The 12,265-nt window shown below is 38.2% G+C and overlaps 1 protein-coding gene across 1 annotated transcript in view; it reads left to right on the forward strand.

Moving 5' to 3' along the window:
• Positions 1-12,265, forward strand: part of LOC122812139 (nuclear receptor subfamily 5 group A member 2-like) — a 445,215-nt gene that overhangs the window by 408,817 nt on the left and 24,133 nt on the right. The window lies entirely within an intron of this gene.

Consider the following 12,265-nt stretch of genomic DNA (forward strand, 5'->3'; position numbering starts at 1 on the left):
TGTGTGTTTATGCTGTAGGATTACATATTATGTATTAGGAATCGCTTGTGTCTCAATAGGTGATCACAAACTGTCACTTTTTGCTTCTGCTGCTGCTTTTGGCTGTTTTTACTAGAATCATTGTGCTGTTTTTGTTTATTGTAATGGCTGCCATTGATGTTGTGGAGGAGGGATTCAAAATTCAAGCCCTAATCAACCCTGGTGACACATTCAGACCTTTGTCTAGAATCACTGTAGTGATGCCTCTAGGAGTATAGTACTGCTTGTTTATGTTTACATTGGCAATTGCAAAACCGTACTACATACATACGAGTCTGTAATACAGTTTCCTATTGACTTATAAAATCAAATGTGAATTAATTTTCCAGGAAGTATCAAAACTTTTTTTTTTTTATAATAATAAAGAAAGTTGGCCCTGGTTGTAGTGTGGGTGCTGTGCCCCCCCCCCCCCCCCACACACACACACACACTGAGCAAGAGAAGTTATTTATACCATAAATTATTCACAAAACATAAATGTTATTTACTATTTAAGTGGGACTGACAAAATCCATTTTAATACTTGTAGTTTAATGAAAGTTATCACTCTAAAGCGTAGCTTGTGCTGGATAGTTCACTTTATAATTCTTTAGTAACATGCTTCTAAATACACAAACATTTATTTCTACAGTGAGTTTATCATTTATTTTGTCAAAGGGCTCATTGGATGTTACAGCTCAACTTTTTAGGGTTGTGGTGGAGTCAATGGAATTTTGCAAAAGTTATAGGAGTTATGCATGTATAATAAAAGCAAAAGCAATGAAACACATGGGAATATTGCTTAGAGTTACAAGTTCTAATTGTTGTATGGCATTCTAGGACAATCTGCTATCTTGTTGTGTATGCTTCCTTTTTCTGTTTCTAGCCTAGATGAAATATACAATCTAGAAATCATCCAGTGAAAGTTTCCTAGCAAAGTGTTACCAATAAGGGAATTAGCTTACAGTGAACAGTTGGCTAAATTGAATCTATTTACTGTTCCATCTATTGATGGGGGAGTCACAGCCCTGCAGAATGAATCACTAAATGTCTAGAAATCATGGATAACATCAGAAATACAAGATATTATGAACCTTATATATAGTGCCACTTAGTGTAATGAAGGGACTGATTCATAAATAAAGTGATTGGTAGATGTGCCAGATCTCTTGTAGCAGTTAAGTGATCATGTAATGACTGGGCTGACTAAGAATATTTAGTTGTACTAAAGTCTGTTTTATTGATGGTTTCTGAATCTAAAAAAAAAACAGTTATAGCAAACTATGGCTCTATGAATCTATGCAACAAAAATGAGCAATTTGAGCGAGAGGCATTACTGTGTAAATAACAAGTAAAATTATCACAAGTTAAAAGTTTGTTGAAAAAGATACCTGTTTAACCATTCCATTGTGCAAAAGAATAAAGCCTTGACTGCATCCTGGATTAATCAAGATCAATTAGTCTTTTTACTAACCTCCTGGTACTGTGATTCATCTGCAAATCCACCCTCTCCTTTCTATCTCCTGAACCCTATTTGCCAGTATCATATTTTCATACAGCCATATTGGCCTTTTCCTCTTTTTGCCTTGTTTACTTCTTCCACAAACAATTGTCCATGGCTCTAAGAATTCCACCCCTGTCCTATTTACATAGCTTGCTTGCTTAATTTGTTTGCAGTCTCCTAATATGTATTTGGCCATCTCCCGTGTACATCATAATCCATCAATCCACCCACGTACCCATCCATCCCTCCATCCATTCATACATTCATTTTCCAATAACCTGTTGTATCCTCTTCAGGGCCAGAAGAATGCTGGAGACTGACCTGGCAGCTAATAGGTGCAAGGCTTTGAATCTCATTCTGGGCAGAGTGCTTGCTTTAAAGATGCTCACTTAGTCACAAGCTATCAAGCAATTACATGAAAGTTGGAAGATTGCCAATCAATCTTTTTCAATGTCTTTGTGAGATAGGAGGAAACCAGAACACACAGGGAAACCACACATATATAGTGAGGTAATGATGATTAGGCAGAGAAAAGATAGCAGCCAAGATTCAAACTGGAAAATCCCTTGATGTGAGGCAAAAGTGCTACGTGTTATGCCAGAGTAGCACCTACAGCTTAATCCTGTCTTCAAAAACCCCACATCATTGTGTTTAGCTGTTTATTGTCACCCTTTCCCTTATTGTAAACCACATTGCTACATGCTCACTGCTGCCTAATGGTGCCTTCACCCAAGCATCCATAACATTATCTGCTTTTGTTAGATCTATATCAAGAATTTAATTTTTTTCTGGTAGAGTCCTAAATCAGTTGGCTATCCTCTCATGATTCAAGACTTCAGTCATCTCCCACATCATTTCTACTGTGGAGCTTGGAATCACTCCATCTGTTCTGCCAGATACAGAGTCCCTTATGAGTATCATCCTCTTCCTCCTATGCAGCACCATTATTCTGTCCTCCAGTCTCTCATCTTCCTCCCTTGTTGTGTCTGGAAAGGTGATACACTGTAGCAGTCCACTATCTCCATCTCCATATCTTCTTGCCAGGACACTTAATCTTGCTTCTGACTCTGACTGCAACCTGACACCATTCCTGATTTGGAGTTCCTCCTCAATTCTGATCTCACCTTTTATGACCTTCATTATGCAAATTGATTATCCAGACCCATTTCTCCCTTCTCTTCTGTCATTTCTGAAAAAAAAATATTGAGCATTGTTATGTCTCACCCCTCTTGTGACTAGGTCGTATTTTTTGGATGCCAGGAATATCCAACCTCCCTTCGTACATCACTGCTTACAATTCCCTTAATTCATACTAAAACTTCTTCACTGTGAGTCACCTGTCACTCTTATTTAATCCCATGTTATGTTCTGAATATGCTTTTTCCTTTTGTCTACTATTTTAATACCTGACCATGCTCTGTTTCTGACAGTTGCCCCCTGCATTTATCATACTCCCTAATGCTCTGTTTGTTCTGTGTGCTAGTTGCTGGTGCAAGTGATACTACTGACAACACCTCCAAAATTCTCTCTCCTGACATACCTCTTTTACATCTGTGGCATTACTTGCTGTCATCCCAACTATTTCCTCTGAAAGATCATTGGGCCCTAATTGCACTACAATTCCTCATGCTCCACCAAGACTTCATTCATTGCTTTCTTTGCTGCCTGAACTGCTGTTAGCTCATCTGAGTGCTTCATCAAAGCATCCTCCATTCCACCCATTCTCCTGTTTGTGGCAATGTAATCTGTCAAAGTCTGGCTTATGTTGAAGATGTCTGCATGAATTTGGTATATCTTCCTTTCTATGACCATATAGGGTCCCGCGGTTTATTCTGCTGCTATATTGTTCCTCTCCTGCTGGTTTCCATGCTGTCTCTGGCTCTCTGATTAGCCTCTGCATTATTCAGCTCCACACTAACTTTTTGATCTACTGTTTTCCTCTCTTTTTTCTCTTGTCAGTCATGTATTTCAGTCTACAATGCAGTTTGATAACACTTTTTTTATCTGCAAGTTTTTTTGTAAATTAACAGTCCTTTGACATTGAGTTCCAAAAATAGGTGCTCATTGCCATACTAGTAGTCCCAAAAGTTGTTTTTGTAGTTGGTCACCTGATTCATTAGGAGTGTCACTAGGTTCAATCCTTGGACTAGTCTACTTTAACATGGATTCCTTCATCTAGAAGTTACTGGGTAAGAAAATATACAGATGATATAAACACTGGCTCAATTATTTCTAGTCCAAAGTATTGTAAACATTTTAATAATTATTTAACAAATTTATTTGTATGCCCATCAAAAAAAGGCTTAACAGTTAATTCTAATAAAAGTGGTGTTAATTCTGAGGAAGATACATTTGGAATTTAGTATTACTTTGGATAATTTTAAATAGAAGAAAGTCAAAGAATATAAGGACTTAGCATTGCAATCACTAGTAATTTTAGGTTCAAGAGCAATGCACAGATGGTAAAGAAGAAGGTGTTAGTTCTTGGGAGACTTAAAAATATAATCTCGTTCATATACCACTCTTGTGAAAATGGAATTTCTTATACAGTAGGCCTATCATAGAATATAGTTTTCATGCACTGGAATATTTTTAATGTAAATTCACCAACAAAATAAAGGAATGCAATGAACTGTCTTACAACAGCAGGTTAGAATACTTAGGACTATACTCAGTGAGCTATAGATGCAGTTGAGGCCAGCTATGATTAGCTTTTAAGATTTTTCATGATGAGGAAATAAAGATACTTTATAATGCAGTCTATTTACAGTCCACTTTTAATTCAAGGGAGAACAAATAACAAAGCTAACTGCTCACCGCGTGGCACCTAGACTACCTACGCTGATCTTACGGACTCCCTCCAAGTGCGAATGCACCTACCAACTACTATACATTAACTGATAATAGATGTAAAACACCCAAAGAGTTTTAGGGTAAATAACAATTCTTGAGCCACACTTCCTAGTCAGGACGTGCTCCGTTGGCGGGAATCAGACAGTACCTCACATAAAATCAGCCTCTGTAAATTTATTCCCAAACAGTAAATCCAGGGAAAAAGGCAAGCATTTACTTTTAAAAATTGACTACTGCACCTAAAACCAGATACCTTTAGGACCCTGCTGAGTTCTTGTGGTGTAATGTTGTCAGCAAAGTTATAATTACACCCCAGCAGTTTCCGCCATTTTATTTCTTGTCCTCCACAACTGACTGCATCAGGTACTGTCTTGGCTTCCTGCCCGGCTGCATCTCCCTGCCACTAGGTAAATGTTTATCTCTTTCAGAGAAAACAACTGTCTTATTGTTAACTTATGCTATTGTAGTTTTTTGAATTGTGCTCAGCGTGACTGACTACAAAACTTTCACAGAAATGATTCAAGGTCTAAATGTATGGCTGGCGCTGCATAGCGTCTTTGAACTTTAGTTAAATTGTTCTTCATACAGTATAACAGCGTTTACTGCTCTGTTTTTTACTAATCTATTACAAAGAAATAACTGAGCTACTGCCATTTCATAAATTGTTTTGTTTTTGAGCTTTGTTCAGTGCGACTGGCTACTAGGCATTCATAGAAATACCTCAGGGTCTGCATTTACTGTTCACGCTGCATAGTGTCGAAGAACTAGAGTCAAAGTGTTTGTAATATAGAACTACATTCACTGTTTCTCCTTTGTAAAACATATAGAGTTTAATTAATGTAACTATTAGACTCCTATGGAAATGTGGCAGACTTGAATACTTTGTTGGTGTCGTTGTTACTCGCTACTAATGTTTGCTGAACAATACTGGTTGATGCCTTTGACTACTTATAGGACACTCTGGTACTTATAAAACGTATTTCTGTGTTGTTATCTGTTGTTTAAGGGTGCTTGGCTTTTGTCATACTCACTTGCTGAATATTATTTTAAAAGGCAACAACTTTGGTAAATGCATGAGTCTTATTAGCCTTGTAAAGTCACTTACTACTAAATTAAATCACTGTCTCTCTCCCCTATTTAGATCCTAGTTAGCCCCTCAAGCTAACTGCTCACCGCGTGGCACCTAGACTACCTACGCTGATCTTATGGACTCCCTCCAAGTGCGAATGCACCTACCAACTACTATACATTAACTGATAATAGATGTAAAACACCCAAAGAGTTTTAGGGTAAATAACAATTCTTGAGCCACACTTCCTAGTCAGGACGTGCTCCGTTGGCGGGAATCAGACAGTACCTCACATAAAATCAGCCTCTGTAAATTTATTCCCAAACAGTAAATCCAGGGAAAAAGGCAAGCATTTACTTTTAAAAATTGACTACTGCACCTAAAACCAGATACCTTTAGGACCCTGCTGAGTTCTTGTGGTGTAATCCCGCTCCGCTCGCCTCGGGCTCGCTCCGCTCCCCACCCTGCCCCCTTATCCCACCCGCCCCCACTACCTTTTATTAGGTCATCTAGCCCATCCCATATTCCATTCCACCAACCACAACTGTCTCCCACTTTGTCACTTCCCCTCCCACATTTCTGACTCTCTATACTATTAAACATATTTCTTCTTGTCCTATCACTATATCATGGCCAAAAATACATACTCTAGCATCCCCTTTATAGTACCACTCCTTCTTATTCCTTATCTTTTAACTAAATACGAAACTCACACACTCTCAGGTATTCCCCTCCCCAAAAGACAAACCTCCTCTCATTCAAACTATCCCTCCAATCTTATCTCTCCCTCACTTTACTCTACCAATACCCTAGGCTCAAAGATAGTCCATCCCACCCTCTACCACCCCAAGAAAACCACAACTAAAACCAATCTAAAATTACTATTTAAGCTCCAAAGACTACTAGACCACCTGAAAGTTTGTATCACTAAAGATGGCGATATCCACCCCAACCCAGGCCCTAGCACCACCCGAAGCTCTATACCCTCTAACTACGCCGGAAGTTCTGCTGGCTCTCTCCTTATATTTCACCTCAATATAAGAAGCATTAATAACAAAGTTCACAACTTACATGCGTTGCTAGCTACCCACTCCCCTGACATTATGTGCCTATCGGAAACATGGCTTAAACCAAGCACCAAGGATGAAGAAATTATCCCACCCGGGTATAATATTCTTAGGGCTGACCGGTTAACTAAAAAGGGTGGGGGAACAGCTGTTATATTTAAAAATTCACTGAACGTCATAAGGAATCCACTCCAACCCCCTAAGGTCTCCAACCTAGAACTGATTGCCCTAAAACTATGCTTAAACAGTCAAAAAAGCATTAACCTTGTAGTAATCTATATACCACCAGGAAAGAACTTAGAAAACATAGAGCAAACCCTCAGCTTGTTAGCCACTAATTTCCCTCAAGAAACCATAATACTAGGAGACTTCAACATTGACTGGTCCCTCTACTCCAAACACATAAATCCCCACCCTATCAACCTATATGGGTTCTCCCAAAATATTCTATCTCCCACTAGAATATGAAACACTCAACAAAAAGAGAGTATTATTGACTGGATTCTTACCAACAAGGGTAAAAACAACTATACCACCGGGACCCTTCCCAACGACCTTAGTGACCACCTTATTACTTATATCAGAAAACTCAAATGCCCACCTACTAACCTCCCCCCAACCAGACTAATTAGAAACAACAAGAAATTTGTCCCTAACCAATTTCTTGCAGAACTTAAATCTTGTAATTGGTCCATCCTAAAAACTTTATCGCTAGAAGAGAGCGTCTCTTATTTTAACGACACTTTCCTTAAGATACTTGACTCCCACGCCCCAAAGCGACTTATCAGAACCAAGGTACGAATTGCACCTTGGTTAACAGGAGACACCAAAACTAAAATTAAACTTCGGGACCAAGCCTGGAACAAATGGAGAGCTACCAAATCTCCCCTAGATCGCATTAAGTTTCAACAGCTTAGAAACTCAACTAAAACTGCCATTACTACAGATAAAAAACACTATTTCTGTCACCTCCAGGATAAACATCAGCATAACCCAAAGAAATTTTGGGCTGGATTCAATAATCTCCTCCATCCTGGCAAATCCACCACTCCCACCCCTGAGAAACTCATTGGGAAACATCCAGAAGTAATAGCCAACACCTTTAACTCTTTTTTTACCGAGACTATTCAATCACTAGCCAGTCAACTTTCCTCTACCCCCCCACCAGCAACCCTAACTAATGACCAAGACCACCCCTCCTTTAACTTACAGCCAATATCCACCTCCTATATACGTACCCTTCTGAAAAAGCTCAAACCAACCACCCTGGCGGCGGACCAACTCCCAGCAGACTACTTACAAATCGCATCAGATGCCATAGCATACCCCATATCAATCTTGATTAACAGAACCATAGCTGAAGCTACCATTCCATCTATTTGGAAAATTTCCTATATCATCCCTCTTCACAAAGGCGGGACCTCTACAGACACATCTAACTACAGACCCATTGCTATACTGTCTCCACTAGCCAAAATTATGGAACGGTGTGTTCATAAACAGCTCATAAACTACCTCACCCTAAATAGTCTATTGTCCCACACCCAGCATGGTTTTCGCCCCCATCATAGCACAACCACTGCCCTTCTCTCTTTCGTGGACTCACTCAACAGCAACCGTAACAACAAATTAATATCCTCCGCTCTCTTTCTTGACTTGTCAAAAGCCTTTGATATGGTCAATCACCAACTCCTGCTCCACACCTTGAAAACACTACTTCTTAGTAACCTAGCTATCAGCTGGTTCAATGCTTACCTCACTGGTAGAAAACAAGCCGTCCAATGGCAAAACATGCTATCCGATCTACTCCCAAATAACATCGGTGTTCCCCAAGGCTCTATACTTGGTCCCCTTCTCTTCTCTGTCTTTATAAATGATCTTCACTCAGTCATCCCTAGAACCTCTTGTATTCAATATGCAGATGACTCCACCCTGATCTGCTCAGACATCTCCCTCACCAAACTCCAAGTTTCAACCCAGCAGTGCTTTACTATAGTTGAAAAATGGTTCTCAGATTTAAAACTCTTACTAAATCCTACTAAAACCAAGTTACTGCTATTTTTTCCCTCTGCATCCATCAGCCAAGGTAAAGAACCTCCAAACGCCAACAACCCTACTTTCCATGTGATCTCTACCAATGGAACCATCATAGAGCCTGTCTCCCACACCAAACTACTTGGTGTGACCATCGACCATAAGCTCAAATTTGACATACACATCAGCTTAACCATTAACTCTGTCAATAAGAAACTAGGCTCCATGTACAGAATAAATAACTTCCTAACCCCACACACCAAACTAACTATAGCTCGCACCCATCTCCTTTCAACCCTCCTTTATGCCTCCCCAATATTTTCATTCCTCAACAAGACTGAGCTAAATAAACTTTCTACAGCTTATAACCATATAGCCAGATTCATAACAGGGACGCCTTATCGAACCCACCACTGCCTAAATCTAAAGGCACTTGAATGGTTAGAACTGCCCAATATTCTCAAAATCAACCAACTCACTGAGGCATTTAAGATAATTAACCAACCAGACAACACCCCTCACTTAATAAAATACTTACCCCTACTCCAACCTAACCTGCCTCAGATCTTCTAAAACTGTCCGGGTACAAACCGTCAAATCTAATAACTCTGGAGGTGATGCTCTCTACACCAACTCCATTGGTAGGCTTTGGAACTCCCTCCCAACCAGCCTAAGAATTATTACCTCACTCAACCAATTCAAAAAATACCTCAAAGAATTCCTCAAGTCACACTGGCTGTGCCCCTGTACCTAACCTGACTAACAAAAAGTCCAGGCCTGTACCACCCCAGAATTCCACCACTTCCCTCTAGGACGACAATTGCAATTGAAGCATGTGAGATTATTTACTTAAGTTCTGTGCCTGTTTTATATAGTGTGTAAAGCCAATTGTTGTATTTTTATTCTCTATTTCAACTACATGTATAGCCAATTGTTTTATTTTTATCTCTATTTCAAATATATGTAAAGCCTATAGTAATTTTTATTGTCTTAGCATCTATTATGTTATCTGTACCTTCTGCTTGGAGCTTTTCTCCCCGGGCCTCTACTGAAAATGGACATGTATCCAGCTAGACTAGCCCGGTAAACAAATGTAAAATAAATAAATAAATAAATAAATAATAAAATAAATGTAAAATTAAAATAAGAACAAGGTTTATTACTCATTTGTTTTTGAAATCACGGAAGAGGCTACCTCTGAAAATTAGACTGAGTAGTTCTATGGAGAAATTAGACACATAAATAGGGCCACTAGTTGATTCATCCAAGTTGGAGTCTGCATTCTGATTGGTCTTTGGTCTATAAGCAGTTAGTTTAAGCTATGAAACTAAGTAATTATGTAGATCAAAACTTTTTTAAAGATATTAAAAGCAAGAGGTTGCATACAAAACATTACAGGACTGAAGCAGTGACCGTATATGAAATGGAGGAATTTCATTTCCACTGAAGACAAAACTGCTATATAGCCTCGCACTAGTAGACTCTGCTTCTAAAAATAACCTACAGTCCCTCCAGCTCACATGTAACAACATCTATTGATACATAGCCCTCTCTCCTAAGGGAAAACATCATTGTCTCACCCTACTAAAAGCCAAATGACTCTCTCTGAACCCCTAAAATACTTTCCTAGTCTCTGGCCTAGTTTATAAACTTATTATACATGAGTCTTTCTCCTTCTAAGTGCAAAGACTCCATGAAAAACCTGATCCCTACAACCTAAGGCCCCCACCAGAGCATTTCAGTAACTTTCAGCAATGGCACAAAGGGCTGCACTCCACTTAGCATACGGTTTCTGTTCTTTCCCCAAAGATGTAGTTTTCTCTTCCAACACAAGTAAAAGACATCTCCACCTTATCAAAATTCCATTCTGAATTAAAATCCTTTCTACATAAACAGGATAAATGCAAATGCTTCCAAAATAATACAGTCACATAGACATCCCTATTTCTTCTACCTGTCCCTTAGCTTTAAACTCCTTATTTGTTTTCAACAAATTACAGACCTTCTTAGAATGTATATAGCACAGGCCTAGTTAGCATTGTATACATTACTTTTATTCAAGCTGCTATATTTTAAATATCTCTATTGCAAGCATCCAGTCTGTAATCTGTGTTAATCTCCTGCATATGTATTGCTTACTATACTATGTATTAACCATAAAATGATGTATTACGCATTATATTATGCAGTGTTCCTTGGATCTCCCTCACTATAACTCCAGGAAGAGCCTTAAAATGATCCAGTGAGATCAGAGCTCAACCTTGATCAACAAAAATAAATAAATGTTCCTAATTCACATCAGGTTTTTGAAGCTTCGAGGCTTAACCCATTGATGGAGAAATGTGTTGAAGAAAAAGATGCTCTGGGAAGTCAATTTGTTATCAGAGCTGCAACCTGAGCCTAACAGAGACTATTATTCAGGAAGCAGAAAATTATAGAAATGATTTATGCAACCATTTTCAGAGAAAATATTTCTCCACAGCAGCTATCCAAAGAAAAGGTAAGGACACAAGTGGTTATGATCCTTGTACAGGGCATTGTTATTAACAACTGGCATATCTTCTCAGATTATAAAAAGGTAGCATTAACAATGGGAAGCACTCCATTGTTTTTAAATAATAAAAACAAAAGCATTACCAGAGATTTACTGTTTTCTATTAAAGAAAATGATTATAAAGATATTTTGATAAAATTGATAGGTTTGTGTTTGATATTAACATTAAAAAAGAGAAGAAGTTGGTTAGGGATATAATGGAATATGATAATAGCAAAGCTTACCCCTCCATAATAGTGATAATTTAAAAAAATATTTTTTTCAATAATAACTATGAGTCAAGTTCTGTTGAGAATTTGAACACTCTTGATTTTGAGCAAAATGAACAGAGAGACTCTTTAGTGCTCCCATCCCTCAGGAGATCTGAGACTATAAAAAACAGGGACAACGGGAAAAAGGGTGGTACTCCAGAGGAGAATCCAACATGGAGTAAACAACGAGAACAGAATTATCAGCAAGGAGAAATGAGGAACATGAGGGAAAGGAAGTATAGGAGGTAGAGAGAGTATCAGTCGTTTACAGATAAGCAAGTGATTTTAAACTTTTTAACTATAATGGTATAAATGTTAACCCTCAATGGGAAAATTTATTTGAAAGGGCTTTACTTTTGTACCTTCTAGAAGAGCCAAGGTTGAAGATGTAGTGATAGATATTAAACTGTACACTAGAAAACTTAATTTATGTATGTATTTTTCTAACACCAATGAGAGGGATTATACCCCCTGGAGTTCTTTCAAACCAAGCACTTTTAACCCTTCTTTATACCCTATGATTGAGTTGTTTGAGAAAATTTGTGAGCAAGATGTCAGAAAGATTATACATTTGAAAAATAAGATTGGTAATAGGAATGTGATTATACAGTAGGTGAACAGAGGTTATTGCAGCAAATTGTTACCAATACACAAATTAGACTCATGAAACCAGATAAGGGTGCAGGTCTGGTAGTTATGAGTATGAATAATTACATTGACAAAATGTTAACTGTTTTGTTTAGTGATACAGATGAAGAAATATCTGTAAATCAAAGAAAAATAGCATACCATAAAGTTGATACTTCTTTGTTTGACTTTTTTCACAAGGGCAAATCACTAAGCAAGAATATGAATTGTTAAAGGATAATATCTCCAGATCCCCCACCATTTCTGTCATTCCCAAAATGCATAAAG

The sequence above is a fragment of the Protopterus annectens genome, chromosome 9.part0 (assembly GCF_019279795.1).
Source record: "Protopterus annectens isolate FY-2018-M chromosome 9.part0, PAN1.0, whole genome shotgun sequence".
Lineage (NCBI taxonomy): Eukaryota > Metazoa > Chordata > Ceratodontiformes > Protopteridae > Protopterus > Protopterus annectens.